Raw genomic sequence first — 13,066 nt, 5'->3', positions numbered from 1 at the left:
AAACAAAAAACGTTTCGCAAAAATATATATGCCTTGGTTGGTAGCTCCGCTAATGCTTTTCCTGTTATCAAGTCATATCCGGGTGCTTTTTTATGTTTTATTCTTTTTCTGATGCAAGCTATTTCGTGTGTATTCGTCCATATTATTTTTGTAAAATCATAATCGTAGTTGTTTTGGCTGTCGATTTTCTTTTCTTCGTCATTTGAGGGAACCTTTTCAAAGTAATTTGACAAGGTTTTCGCCTTTTCGTCTTTTGTAACGGCCCATGAATTTTCATCTTTCTTTAGTGGTGGTTGATGTCTTATTTGGCTTTTTAATGTTTTAGCACATTTCCACAAAGAGTAGTTTGTATCTTGTTTGGGAGTCAGGTGCTTCAAATAGTTTTCGATTTCTTTGTTATTTCTTTTGTTTAAAGTATCTTTTAGCATTTTTGTGGCTAAGTTTAGTTTTCTCTTGTAGTCAGGTGATCTAGTTTTTGCCATCTTTTTCTTAATATTCGTTTTTCGATAATTTTTCAATAATCGCTGTGGAACCAAGGATTCTTTTCCAAGGCAGCAAACAACTTAGGTAGTGGGAGTGCACAAATGTTGACCAGAGAAATCAAAATCCTGTAGGAAAGCAGCCATTATCCTGCTGTTAGTCAGTAAGAAAACCAAAATTCTGTTGTTTGAGACGATATGACGACAAAATCCTCTAACTCGAGACAATATGACGGAGAAACCGAAATATGTACTCTTGCTTGAGACGAAACGACGAAAAAAATTATGGTTTATTCTTACAGAACTTCAAATTACGTTTTACAATATATTTTCAAAAATGTTCCCCGTTACATACAGAAAATATTTCAATCAAAGCCTACTTATTTTTACTGAAAAACAAAACCTACTTATTTTCACAAATAACAAGTGCTGATAAACCTTAAAATGCATAAATATTCTGTTTCAGTTTATATTTTTTCAGAGTGAATATTTTAGTATTTCAATATTCATTACGAATGCCATTGGGGTGATCCAACAGCCGCATTAAATAATTGGTTGGAATTATGGAATTTTTTTTTATTTTCAAGTCACGATTAAGGGAAATGAGTTTTATTAGCAGTGGATATATATACAACAAAGCTGGTCTGTCGACTATAACATTTTCCATTCTGCACTTATCGTATTATTTATTACTATTTTGGACGTTAGTTCTGTTCTGAGCATGTTACTAATTATAATTCCTACAGAATTAGGGCTTCATATTTAGAAAATCTGCGTTTCTGGTTTTTACCAGGATTTTTTTTCAAAGGCCATCAAATATAATAGTTTGAAAAAATTAGAATTTATGAGTATCAGTCGAAACTAAAATTCTAATCAAGGTTAAATATAACTTTTTCTTTTGAATTATCCGTTTTGAACAAGCCAAAAATGTTTTATAAAAATATTATCCTTAACATAAATATTTTAAACCTAAATGTATTTCAAGGAAATGTTTCTTAGTTTAATTTAAATGCCAACAATATTATAGGTTAGGTTGACTTGCATTCATGCATGGACCGGTACGGTCCATAGTGTGGTCAGATGCAGTTGATTAGTTATGCGTTTGGAATAGTCCACCTGCATGGTGCCTGTTTCTATTGTGAATTTAGGGAGACATTGACAACCCACTGCAGAAATGTCTTCCAATACGTCAAAACGTGGTGTCCCGAAATATTTGAAGCGTGTTTAAAATAACGAAAGACATCCGCAGAAGAGATGCTTTATTGTTTCCCTTGAGCTCTGCTCTCTACATTTCCAACATTCTACGATGTCCGAAATTCCTATCTTATATCCCTACCCTGCTACTTGACTATGTCCCATCAGCACGCCTAACATAGTTCAATCTCTTCGTGTTAGTGACAGTATAAATGGAGTACGACTGTGATCGTCTTGTTTACACATGATCTTTACATTTCTGCGAGTGGAAAGACTCTCGCATCTTGTTCTGCATTTTCTGATCATATTTTCGTCTAGTTCGTGGTACAGGGTTTTTCAGTAAGAGCGCTTCAACTTTTGAACTTTTTTGAATAAAACACAAACGGTTTGACTTTTTTAACTAATTTTTTTTTCATTATCGAGTTTGAACATATACATTTAAGTATGAAATTCGATTTCTTTTGCATGACCACCGCGTGCACGTTTTACGAAGTCCAATCGTTGAACCCAATTTTCGACCACTCTTTTGCATAAATCGGCCGAAATTCCAGCAATTTCGCGTTTAATATTGGCTCTGCGCTCACAAATCGTCGCCGGCTTGTTACTGTAGACCAATGACTTCACTTAACCCCAAAACGGGACGGCTTGATAAATGGACCGTAAAATGGCCGTAATGCTCTTAAAGTAGCAGCAACAGAACGATTATTTTCATAAAAAATTTGCACGATTTGCAATAGTTGCTCAAGTGTGTAGCGTTCCATGATGAAATGTATACTAATGAAGTTTACAAATGGCAAGCGAAAAATAAAAAATATTGCGTCGTTCGCCCTCCCTATCGGAAAAAAGTTGAAGCGCACCTATTGAATAACCCTATATAAGAGAGAGGGAAAGGCAAGATTATTTAAAGATGTTATTATGTTATTGTTATGAGTGGATTTAGTATTGCGACCTGAAAGATCTTTTGTATCTCCTTTATGGTTTCAGAGTATTTCTCTGAGCCCAATTTCCTCAATAAATCTTGGCATTCGTCCAATTTATTGAGCTTTATTTCTTCCTCTGGTAAAATATATATGTTTACCAATGTGTTTGTGCCGCTTTCGCATCAGTGTTGGGCATGATTCTAACACTTGTTTAGTGGTTTCATCTTCCCCCCTACAAAATCTGCTAGTTCCACTGGAGTATATTTCGAGGTTAGTAAGATGTCATGCTTTACAGTGGCATGTTTTACATAAGAATATTAAAGGATATTCTATTGCAAAAAAGGTTTTAAAATTATTTTAATTAGCACTAAGCGATTCTGCTATCACAATAGCCGCCGGAGTCATGCCATTGCGTTGCTCAAACTTTAGAGCTGGTTTAGCCGTATTGCTTGAGGTAGAACACCTCGTCAAGTGTTGATATGTACGCGCGTTATTTGTGCTGGTAGCAAATCTTTAAGTAAAGCTAATTTATTCCGCACAAACGTAGTGAATTAATTTCTTGCTTGAATGAATAAATTTTCAGTCCTTATGATCCACTAGGAGTTAAAGAAAACCATATCTATTTATATGTGTATGTATATCGACTGAACGAAGTTGGCTCAAGGCTAATACTGTGGGTGCGATTTCGCCGGCTAGCACAGAAATCGAAACTTATGACATAGCCGCAAAGTGGAAATACACTGACATCTTTCACACAAATGGCACAACTATCATCAACACAATGGCGCTTGTCATCGGTTCAAAGTATTTTAAAGTTTTATGTAGGCACGTCTAGCACTCTGAAGGATTTGGTTATTCGTTTTCAGCACTAATAAACTCAAACTATATAAAATGTCTGGAAGATGGATTTCTAAGTAAGCTTGTACAAAGGCTAATTTCCGCTCATACACTTCATTTTAAAGAAATCTTACTTTCTTGTAATGAAATTTAAAGTATTTTTATTTAAGCATTTTTTTCAGGACTATACACTTAGCTATACAAATTTAAAATCAAGCTTTTAATATTATTATAAGCACATAAGCACATTAAGTAAAAGCAAATGAGATTGCTTGGTTTTCTTGCATGTTTCCATATGAAATGATATGGATAGACGTACGTACACCTGTGTTCACAATAATAAAGCTTGACTGTTTATTGATTTTTATTAAATTTTGCTATTTTTTTACAAAAATATAAATAAAAGTCTTATATGTAACTTGAAGTTTTCAAGTTTGTGCGAAATAAAAAAAAATAAAAAATTGTCCATCAAAATTCCTAATTTCGTTTAAGGGGGTAGTATGGTATTTTTTTTTTTTTTCATTTTTTTTTTTTTTTTTTTAAATTATTCTATAACATCTTAAGATTATTGTGTGAAAGTTTGAAGTGCATTAGAGTAAAATTGACAAAGACACAAAGGATTAAGTATCTACCTCTCCAACCGGATTTCACAATCTTCACAAATCTTTAAACGCGTTTTTCTCACACTTGCCTTTTTTACGGTCGGTGTCCACTGTAGATTCATATCTACTGCACCGATTCTTTTCAAATTTGGTTTTTTTGTTTCTTTACTTTATTCACGAGGTAATGACGTCGAGTTTTTTTTTTTTTAATTTTGTCATATTTTAAAACAACAAAGTTTTCAAGTTTTTTTTATGAAAAATTGGTGTTTTGACTTCAAAGCGCTTTAAAAAATTAAAAAAAAAAAAAAAAAAAAAAATTCGACGTTGTTACCTGCGAAACTTTATTAGCTGATGAAATCAATTTGGTTTTTTGATTTTAGTTGATCCAGTAATGAGTTCTGAGGGACACCGCAATAAAACTTTTTTATGAGACGTCCGCGAAGATTCGCTGCCACCAACTCATTTCTTCATAAAAATCAATGAAAATTTCACACAATATTCTTTAAATATGACTTTATAATGAAGTAATTTTAAAATTTTGAATAAATCAACTGTGTCGACAAAAAAAATTTCGAAAAATATGCTTGTTTTACACCGAATTAACCCTTAACGAAAATATTGAGAGAAATTTCGAGTATGTAATATTATTGCATATCGAATTTTGGCGTAATAAATTGCAAGTTGGAAGTAAGTCGAAAATTGCTTTCATTTTCAAAGTTTTCTTATTTACTGGTGGTGTTGTGCATTTTCTCCATTAAACAAGTTTCGAGCCTTTGTTTTACATAAGAAAATGCACTATCAACATAAAATATGATCAAAAATCAATCCGAATTGTGAGCCACTTTAAACTGGCACAATATTATACCAAGTTGAGTGGGCTTCAAAATATACTGCAAATTTTAACTAAAAAGTTAAAAAATTTATTACGAATTTGATGATTTTTTTTCGAATTTGTTAAAAGTTTTAAACTTTTAGTTAAATTAATTTTGCTGTAGTTCAAACCATATTTTAATAAAAGTTATATAAAAAAAAATTAAAAACTTTTCAAAATGGCGCGCTGCTATTATTGTGAACACAAGTGTATATTTGCATGTATTATGAAAATACTGTAGATATATTATGTCTATGTATGTATATATGTGTATGTATGTAAGTACAAGTACAGAGTAAAGATTGTCCCAGCCGTCAAGGCTCATTAAATAACTGTCTCGCTAGCTAATGGAGTTGATGTAAACAAAGCTTATGGCTGCTATTTGCGAGATAACATTAAGTTGGCGCGAAACTGTTGGGGAATTAATTATGTCTAATCATTTTATGCGAATAGCCTTGAGTGCTAAAGTGTAAAGTACTTTGGCCCAACTTCGTGTGAGGGTGCAGAGAATTTGTACTGCTGAATTGTTGTGTAAATTATACAACTGCAATTTGAGCCAACAGTTGTGGAAAGTATCAATATTTAAGATTTGTTTGAATTTAATTTAATTAGTTTCATGTGGAAAATTCTAAGTTTCAACAAAAAGATCTGCCGCGGCTTGACACTTTCTGGTGGTAAACCACTAAATTGCTGGGTTCCAATGCGGTCGAGCTACTATAGGGCGGGCCATGTAAAATTTGCTTTTTAAATCGGCTATAAAAAAAACTAATCAATATGTTTTCAAACTTTTTTTTTTATTTTGAAGATTGAACATTGTCATTTATGTATAAAAAATAATATTGTTCAAATGACTGCCACGACTGGCTTTACAGTAGGCCATTCGATCAACCCAATTTTTAAGCACATTTTCGATTGTTTGGGCTTCAATTTCTTGAATGGCAACTTCGATTTCGTGTTTTAAAGCATCAATCGTCTCTGGATGATTCGCATAGCATTTGTCCTTAACGGCTCCCCACAAAAAATAGTCCTTCGGGCTTAAATCACAGCGCGAGACGGCCAATTGATATCGGAATTTCGGCTGATTATTCGGTTTTCAAAAACGGTAGCCCAAAGTTCGAGTGTAACTTTGGCAGTGTGGCAAGTTGCACCGTCCTGTTGAAACCAAATGTCGTCCATGTCATCCTCTTAAATTTTTGGAAACAACTCGTTGGGCATGTCACGGTAACGCTTGCCATTTACTGTAACTGCGGCTCCTCGCTCATTTTCGAAAAAAAATGGCCCGATGATGCCGCCAGACCAAAACTCGGACCAAACAATGACTCGTTGTGGATGCATTTGCTTCTCTACAGAACGTGTGGATTTTCTGAGCCCCAAATTCGACAATTTTGCTTATTGACGTAGCCACCGATGTGAAAATCAGAAAAGAAGAAGAAGACTCACCTCTTTGGAAATAGGTTTTCAGTATTTCCCAATTTTGTTCAAGCGTATAGCGTCCCATTTCGTAAATGTCAAAACGTTTAAGTAAATTGTGAACACATTTGACATGTAATTTGTGTTACCATTCTCAAAAAAATTGGTGGTTCAAAAAGCAAACGCTATATGGCCCCGCTATATGGTTCAGGCCGTAATTGAGTTTCGGTGGAAGTGAGATCTATCATCTCATTGTGCATTGGACATAGGTGTGGCTTGTTTTTCCCCCGTAACCCAAGGTGTCTTGCGACCCGTGCCTATTCGGAAGTTTGGCTACGTTCGACCATTATGCATCCCCTTCTCTTTATGAGATCACCACGTCTACCACGGTGGACGGTGATGGTAAGAAACAGATGGAATCTCTCACAAATACAACTTCTTTGGACAAGCAGCTCTTAAATGCAAAGGAAGCTATAGCTTCCACCCCCACCTCTGGCTCAAACCAGATTTCTAACAGTACGACGCAAGCATGGATAATCAAGCCTAGTGGAAGTGTCAGTACATCTAAGCCCTTTACGTACGATGGAAGCTGGCGCTAAAGGCAAACCTGGCAACAACAGCAGAAGTGACGATACAAATAAAATACTTTTGGCCAAGAAGTCAAATTTTCGCACCACCAATACCGGGACTAGCGCTAGTAAAAGTGGCAAGACCATGTCGAAAGCGACTGATACCTCCGCAGTAGCAAATCCTGCACGGCATGGACAGTTGGAATAAAGTGGAAGCCAGGCTCTCAAGTGTTTTCTTCCAAATTTTGAAAGAGAATTCTGGTCCAGCTCCTTTCTGCCGCTATAATGGATGGCATCAAAACCACGTGAAACTTATCGATTGTGCCAATCAGAGATCTACTGATCTTTACAAAAATCCCAAAAGCTGGGTCTAAAATTGAGGTAGTTTCAGGGGATGATATTCCGTGTTTACCATGTAATCCGGAGCTTACTACGTTGGAAGGTCACAAAGCTAGACGATTACAAGGGTGAGTACCGAAGAGCTACTTTCGTAGTCTGCAAGGGCTCGGTGGACGCACTGGACCGCTCTGACAGTGTAGTAAGCTACAAATTGTCGTCCATAACACTGAGGGTCTACGATAAGGATAGGACGACTAATTCAAAAAACCCGACTGGAGCTAAGATAGGCCACACGACGGAATCTGGCTCTGGTCCTAATACTGCGACAGCTCGACGAATGGCATATGCTGATGGTAGTATCTCTTCCTTGTTAGACAGAGTACTTGATACGAGTACTCCTCTCACTGATGAGGAAGAGTTACTGACTTGGACGATGCTAACAAAACGGTGGTGGAGATGAACTCCAGTAAGCATGATGTTACGGGCTCTTCAAATTCATCTTCACCAATCAAAGGTTATGTCCGGCAGTCATATAATTCACCTGTCAAAAGGACAATATGATCGCCTTGATTCAAGAACCATGGACTTGTGTGCGGATTAAATATTCAAAACTATAAACTGATGTATACACTTTGTTGCGTGTAAGCCTAGAGCGTGTGTGCTAATAATACAAGTGATTAATGCTTACATGCTCTCTAATTACAGCGACATCGATCAACTTACCATTAGCCTGGAGTCTGGAAACGAACGGATGAGTTCAGATTCCATTAAAGCAAGAGAATTTTCGTCATTTCAAATATGCGTGTTGTAAAAATTAACAAGACCATTTCATGTGAACCAGTCTCATCAGTAGAAAGGATATTGGTAAAGATATTGCGGTGATTTTCAGCAGCATTGCGTAGAAATCAGCGGCAAAAATTCAAACGTTCTTGATGATCAAGTTGGTTTAAGGCTTATACTCGTTATGGATCAAGTAAATGCTCATGGAGGATTTCCCCAACAAGAGTAGCCCTAATACTTACCTAAGTTGATATTCTCCACATATTCGTACCCGGAGTATGCTCTACATATGCTAAAATTTCATCATCTGCTCTAGCAGTAGATACCGACTTTCATCTTCCGGATAAATGGCAACGTTTGGTCAATGAACTGGGATGCATCAATTTTTGTGATTTTATCCAAACACGTTGATTTTATACAACCAGTGGTCGGTCTTGGACCAACATCGAGGACCCAACATCGACTCGGATCACTACCTTGTTGCAGCCAAACTGCGCACACGCCTCTGTGCAGCAAAAAACGTGCATCTACCTACGCAAAGAATGTTCGACATCGAAAAGCTGCAATCACAACAGACAGCTAGAAGATTCGCCACTCGACTCTCACTCCTGCTCTCAGAGAGCACTGCCCAACACACCGGCAGGGATGAGCAATGGAGCAACATTTCTCGTTCTCTACGTACCGCCGCCGAAGAAGAAATCGGATTCCGGCGAGCCCGAAAAAACAATTGGTACGACGAGGAATGTCATTCTGCCGCAGAAAGAAAGAATGCCGCCTATAGAGCCACGCTGCGATCGGGCGCAACGCGAGCCATGTGGGATCGCTACAGAGAGCTGAAAAAGGAAGAGAGACGTATTATCCGACAGAAGAAACGAGAGGCCGAAATACGTGAGCGCGAGGAGCTTGAGATGCTGACCAATAGGAACAACGCCCGAAAATTTTACCAGAAAGTTCGGCGGCTTACAGAAGGTTTCAAGACCGGGGCGTTTTCCTGTAAGAACAAAGACGGCGAACACTTCTCGAACCTATTAAACAGTGACAGCTGCGCATGTCGCCGAGAACGTGAAGATCCCGATACCCCAATCGTTGACGACGGAATTGTCGTTCCGCTACCCGATCATGACGAGGTGAGAATAGCGATAAGGCGGCTAAAGAACAACAAAGCCGCGGGCGCCGACGGACTGCCGAGTGAGCTATTCAAACATGGCGGCGAGGAGCTGGTAAGGTGCATGCATCGCTCTTATGCAAAATATGGTCGGATGAAAGCATGCCTGTCGATTGGAATTTAAGTGTGCTCTGCCCAATCCATAAGAAGGCCGATCCTGCAATTTGTGCCAATTACCGCGGGATTAGTCTTCTAATTATCGCCTATAAGGTTCTAGCGAGCGCATTGTGTGAAAGGCTGAAGCCCACCGTCAACCAACTGATTAGACCTTATCAGTGTGGCTTCAGACCTGGAAAGTCCACCATCGACCAAATATTCTCAATACGCCAAATCTTGGAAAAGACCCATGAAAGGAGAATCGACACACACCACCTTTTCGTCGACTTCAAAGCTGCATTCGACAGTACGGAAAGGAGTTACCTGTATGCCGCGATGTCTGAATTTGGTATCCCCACAAAACTAATACGGCTATGTAAGATGACGTTGCTCAACACCAGCAGCGCCGTCAGAATTGGGAAGGACCTCTCCGAGCCGTTTGATACCAAACGAGGTTTCAGACAGGGTGACTCGCTGTCGTGTGACTTCTTTAACCTGATGTTGGAGAGCATCGTACGAGCCGCAGAACTTAATCGCTCAGGCACAATATTTTATAAGAGCGTACAATTGTTGGCGTATGCCGATGACATTGACATCATTGGCCTTAACAACCGCGCTGTTAGTTCTGCCTTCTCCAAACTGGATAAAGAGGCAAAGCGAATGGGACTGGTGGAGAACGAGGACAAAACGAAGTACCTCCTGTCTTCAAACAAACAGTCGGCGCGTACCGGAACCCACGTCACTGTAGACAGTTATAATTTCGAGGTTGTAAAAGACTTCGTCTATTTAGGAACCAGCATTAACACCGATAACAATGTCAGCCTTGAAATCCAACGTAGAATCTCTCTTGCCAACAAGTGCTACTTTGGACTAAGTAGGCAACTGAGCAGTAAAGTCCTCTCTCGACGAACAAAACTATCACTCTACAAGACTCTCATCATGCCCGTCCTAACGTATGGCGCAGAAGCTTGGGCGATGACAACATCCGATGAAGCGACGCTTGGAGTGTTCGAGAGTAAGATTCTGCGTAAGATTTTTGGACCTTTGCACGTTGGCAATGGCGAATATCGCAGACGATGGAACGATGAGCTGTATGAGCTTTACGACGACATAGACATAGCGCAGCGAATAAAGATCCAGCGGCTACGTTGGCTGGGTCATGTCATCCGAATGGATACAAACGCTCCGGCTCTGAAAGTATTCGATGCGGTACCAGCTAGTGGTAGCAGAGGAAGAGGAAGGCCTCCTCTGCGTTGGAAAGATCAGGTGGAGAAGGACTTGGCTTCACTTGGTGTGTCCAACTGGCGAAGGTTAGCACGAGAAAAAAACGACTGGCGCGCTTTGTTAAACTCGGCCAAAATCGCGTAAGCGGTTATAGCGCCAATTAAGAAGAAGAAGAAGTGGTCGGTCTTGGCCGCTACCAATATGTCGTGCATTGACGGCAGCTAGAAACACTAAGGGCGGTCAGGTCGTCGTCGACTTGATCTCTCCAACGTAGATGAGGGAGTTTCAAAAGAGCACCTTCTTTGATAAAGCGTTATTGTCCATTCTCTCAACGTGACCCAGCCAATGCAGCCGCTGAATTTTAATGCGCTTCACTACGTCAGTGTTGGCGTACAGTTCGTGGTTCCATCTTGTTTGGAAGTGGACGATAGATCTTGCGAGGAATTTTTCTCTAGAAAGCTCTTAGTAACCGCCCGTCGGTGCTCATCAATGTCCAGGACCCAGCGTCATGCAGTAGGATCGGGAGGATGATTGATTGATAGAGCGTTTTTTTTTTGTGCATCGCTGCTTTTCATTTGTCTACACAGCAAAAAGTGGCACCTGTTGGCAAGAGTTATTCTTTGCTGGATCTCTTGGCTGAAGTTGTTGTTTGTGTTAATTCTGGATCCTAGTTAGTCAAAGTCCTTGACTACGCCGAACTCGTAATTGTCAATTACAACGTATTGTCCAACATGCGTAGACATTTTGGTTCTTGAAACAAGCTACTTTGTCTTGCCTTCGTTTACCGCAAAACCCACTCGAGGGGATTCTTTTTCCAGACTGGAGAGAGTTGCACTGACTGCACGCTGATTAATGACAACAATGTCTATAATATACATGAAAGGCATGCCGGTTAATTCTGCGCTAGAATAAACAGCCATAGACCACGAAACATATCAATTTCTGTATTTGGAATGTTTTTTCGGTTGGTTTGTTTTGAAGAACACTTAAAACTCTTACTCTTGGTAGAGCTCGCAAACTAGTGGCTTTACTCGATAAATTTGATGTTTAGAAAGAAGAAATTCTTGTTATCAATACTATTGTTATGATAATTTGAGATTTAAATTTTCAAACTAATGCAAAACCAAAAACAAAAAGATCCACTCAAAGTATAAACATAATAAATAGCCTTTCTATTATGAGATCCAATCCGGCTATTACTGATGATCAAACCTGTTTTGCAGGACACTCGTTCAGATTTCGTGATATTGAATCGTAAGAATATTTTCTCACCCTTGTTGGGGTCAATCAAGAACATATTTATGGTCAGAGCCATCTTCTAAGGAATTGTGTTGATATTTTATTACATACAAGTTTTATGAATTTTGCGTACCCGAATTGTAGTTCCCAAGCATTTTGCGTTAGTAGAAGTGAGAATGTAAAAAAGCAATCAAAAGTGACGCAAAGAAGTGAAATATTCGATACATCGATAGTGCCATCGATAGTTTGCAAGCCCTAATTGATAGTTGGAGTGCCCACGAATATTTTCCTCGAATACAAATAATTTCACAAAACGTCAGCCAGCATTGATAAGAATATCCAATGGAGCCAAAACGAATAACAACTCGATATAGTATCCCAAAAACCTTTATTTATTAAGACTTTTTTGCATTTGTTCAAGTTTTTTCCATTACTTTTTTAATACCCTGTATAAAACAGAATTAAATTGAGCTAGTTAATTCATATTAATCATAATAAAAATAGTCTTGCTTGGCTTTAAGAACGACGGAACAGAAAGTCCAAGGACATTGCTTAAATGATATTGTGTTGAACTTAAAAATCCTTGCCTCTCCATGGGAAAGTATATATGTGCATATGTACTCATGCATGTATAAAGTTACGCTATAAAACAGATAATAGAAAAGTTTTGTTTGCAACTTTTGGCGTTTTTCTCTTGCAACTTATTTCTGAACAATAATAATTAAACCTGTTTTCAAGTTTTAGTATTAAGGTTTCTTAGTATTTAAGTTAAAAATTATTTTTAGTGAATTAGGTATTGCATGCATAGAGTGGCTCTCAGCCACTATGCATTACCTCTTTTAATATTAAGGCTAATACTATCACAATAGCCAGGAATTTTCGCCAGCAACATTGAGAGTCAAATGAAAAAAAAAAACGTGAAAAATAAATTCAGGAAATGTAAACAAACAAATTTAAGAGCATCGCTCCAAAAGCGTATGGCAAATTTTGAAGAAAGAAAAGTGTTTTAAACATAATAATATAACTAATCGCGTTCATCCCAACAGGTTTTACTATATTTACCTGCATTTCGTTTTACATCCATATAAATAGTAAATTGAAATAGCTTTTTATTTGTTTTTTTTTCAAGTTTAAAGCCAAATATAAAATAAAAATCGAAATAAGTGACTCTTAGTTCTACAAAATAGCTTAAACCTAAAATTATGAGACATTTTTGTTTTCCTTAACTTCACAATTCTATTCCTTTACTCCACAACTTTCTCTGCTGAAGATTGCATAGCCGCATCAGAGCTAATGGAGCGCGTTGCCTATGTACTAAATGTTGACGCTTGGAAATAGAAC

The sequence above is a fragment of the Anastrepha ludens genome, chromosome 3 (genome assembly GCF_028408465.1).
Source record: "Anastrepha ludens isolate Willacy chromosome 3, idAnaLude1.1, whole genome shotgun sequence".
Lineage (NCBI taxonomy): Eukaryota > Metazoa > Arthropoda > Insecta > Diptera > Tephritidae > Anastrepha > Anastrepha ludens.
Note: the sequence above shows the minus strand (reverse complement) of the source record.